The sequence below is a fragment of the Mus caroli genome, chromosome 17, assembly GCF_900094665.2.
Source record: "Mus caroli chromosome 17, CAROLI_EIJ_v1.1, whole genome shotgun sequence".
In the NCBI taxonomy this organism is placed as follows: Eukaryota; Metazoa; Chordata; class Mammalia; order Rodentia; family Muridae; genus Mus; species Mus caroli.
The window spans coordinates 25,532,400-25,535,366 of record NC_034586.1 but is presented as its reverse complement, the minus strand read 5'-3'; the positions used below and the strand labels follow the sequence as shown (position 1 = coordinate 25,535,366).

At 49.9% G+C, this 2,967-nt stretch overlaps 1 protein-coding gene across 1 annotated transcript in view; it reads right to left on the bottom strand.

Annotated features, from left to right (window-relative positions):
• Cmtr1 (cap methyltransferase 1) overlaps nucleotides 1-1,262 on the bottom strand; it is a 42,879-nt gene extending 41,617 nt beyond the window's left edge. The window contains exon 1 of the mRNA XM_021149870.1: nucleotides 1,098-1,262. The gene's annotated coding sequence lies outside the window, so the exon portion shown is untranslated. The remainder of the gene's footprint in view (nucleotides 1-1,097) is intronic.
• Nucleotides 1,263-2,967: the final 1,705 nt, after the last annotated feature.

Below are 2,967 nucleotides of genomic sequence, written 5' to 3'. Positions count from 1 at the left end.
AATTACAAAATCTTCAGGAAAAGTAGTGTATTCAAAGAACTCAGGAAAGAGAAAAGACTTTAAAGTTGGAAGTACACTGGTATCTTTGGGGAACAGGGACGCTGGGATACAAGAATGGACTTCTCTGGCGTTTGAGTCAGACATATAGTTTTAAGACCATGTGTTGTTTTCACTATGAACTGACTACTCAATATTGTCATATGAAAATCAGAGCCAGTTCAACTTATTTCAAAACATTTGTTGGGGTGGAGGGAGAATGAGCATCAGCAGTTGAGGAATGAAAGTAATGGAATCTGAAGGGGTATAGCAATCCCTCCCCTTGAAACCTAGCAAAAGGTTTCCGTATTTCCAGCCCGAGGATGAACCTGTGGACCCAATGTACAATCATCCCAATCTCAGGAGGCAATTTCCTAAGTGACAGTGGCAGCGCCTATTAGAGGAAAGCAGGAAAGCCAGGCGACTGAGCCAACAGAAAGCCAGGCCCGAGGAGCCACATTTTTTACTTGACATCATAGATAGGTGAGCCTACTGGAAAGCTCATCGCTGAGGCTTCATCTAGTCACAGCACATAAAATGGGTCTCATTTAACTCTTAAGTCCTCCCGGTGGGTGTGGGTGTGGGTGAAGCGGGGTTGGGGGGGGTGCCACTAGGAACTCAGTGTGGTCTGCGATGGGGCAAGTGAGATAACAGGAAACAGCTTTGTAGAAGGGCAAGGCGGCAGATACGAACGTCCCCTCCACCACAGCACCTTCGACTGGGGCCTCGCAGGGAATCCAAGCCAATCCTCTCATTTCCTCGGCTAGGGGAAGGCCAAAGGGCTATCGAGTGACCTACAATGGCAGACGCGCTGTGACCAGGCACTTCTAAGCGCTGCTAACCCCCGTATGCAGAGGGGAAAGAAGGGAACGCCATCTCCCCGACGGAGCTTCTCCTTTGGAAACGTCAGGTGTGATACTGTGTGCGCAGCGACCAGCAGCAGCGGCAGGAGCGGAGAGAGGCTACCCGAAGGCGGGCAAAGTGGCCGCCGCAGGGGAAGGATGCTGTGCCCGTGCGCCCGCCCGCTCGCACCCCCCCCCGGGCCGCGCGCCTGCACTCACGCTGAGGGGATGGGGCGAGCTGCCGGCGAGCGGAGACGAGGGACCAGGCCGCCACTGTCGCCGCCGAGGCTGTCCCTGCAACCTCCTCCTCCCTCACTTTCGTTTTCCTCGCAGGGCCGGCTAGCTGCGCGGTCGCGCTCGGAACCCGCCCCGCGGGCGGCGCCGCTTGATAACGTCACGAGCCCGCCAGCCCCGCCCCCGCTGGGCTCAAGCTTGGCCCCTGGGGAACTGCCCAGGTCGCTCAGCGCGCAGGACCCGAGGCGCCTGCGCGGAAGGGGGACCTTAAAAGAATGGGGGGCAGAGAAAACCCACTAGGAAAGTAACCCTTGTCTACTCCCGCCATAAAGAAGAGAAATCAATACTTCACCTCAGTTTATTCATCTTCTTATGGAGTACCTGAAGAGGGAAAACTCCCAAGATGTCTTAATAAATCATGTGGAGTCTGTATTATTTATTACCACCGGTGGGGCTGTCTCAGGCAGAGGAGCGGGAAGCACCCTCGGACCTCCAGTTTGTTCGACATTTTAAAGACAAGGACTGCAACTGTGATGTATACAGAAAGGCAGCTCCAAACATGTGCAACAAGCAAACATTGCTTTTTTTTTTTTTCTTTTCAGAAGCAGAGAGATAACAAATGGTGAGGCAGTTAACCTTTAGGTCAGAATCACAATCACATGGTATAGATATTTATGGCTGAGCCGGGCGTGGTGGCGCACGCCTTTAATCCCAGCACTGGGGAGGCAGAGGCAGGCGGATTTCTTAGTTCGAGGCCAGCCTGGTCTACAGAGTGAGTTCCAGGACAACCAGGTCTATACAGAGAAACCCTGTCTCGAAAAACCAATTAAAAAAAAAAAAAATTTATGGCTGATCAAGAGACCAGTTTAGCATAAGATTTAATGACTGGTCGAAGTGACCGGAGACGAATTTTTGCCCAAGATAGTTTTAGCAATGAAAGTATTCTTAGGAGCTAGGTGGTAGTGACGTACACCTTTAATGCCAGCACTCAGAAAGCAGAGACAGGCATATCTCTGTGAGTTCGAGGCCAGCCTAGTCTACATAGCTAGTTCCAGGACAGCCAGGGATATATTGTAAGACCCTGACTTGGAAAGTGGGAAAAAAAATCCTAGAAAGTGTTTCACAACATGACATAACTGTAGTTTGGTAGCTCTCTACAGTATCGTCATTATATAGATTTAAGAATACAGTCTGAGGAGCCGGGCGTGGTGGCACACACCTTTAATCCCAGCACTCGGGAGGCAGAGGCAGGCGGATTTCTGAGTTCGAGGCCAGCCTGGTCTACAAAGTGAGTTCCAGGACAGCCAGGGCTACACAGAGAATCTCTGTCTCAAAAAACAAACAAACAAACAAACAAAAAGAATACAGTCAGAGACACAAGCTGGCCAAGGTCAAGACCTGTCCCTGTTCCATAGGACATATTTAACAGTGGACTAGGCATAGCTCAGTGTCAAGACTGTTTGCCCGGTACACACCAGATCCTAGGTCTGATTCTCAATGCCGCAGACTAAAAGAAATAATGGCGTCGGTGGCATTTGACCATATGCACTGAGATGGACTGTGACTCTAACTCCTCTTCCCATTTTCAGACCAATATAACTTTGTTGGACATCTCAGCTGCGTTTGTCTCTTAAACCCCGAGAATTCAAATGTCAACATATGTTCTCCCATAATGCTGCTTTTAAAAAAAAAGGATTTTATTTTTATTTTATGTGTATGCGTGTCCTGCATACACATATGTATGTATGCCACATGCATATAGTATCCTTGTAAGCCAGAAGACAGCATTGGATCCCCTGGAACTTGAATTACAGATAGCTGTGGGTGCTGTGCTGAACCCAGGTCTGGAAGAGCG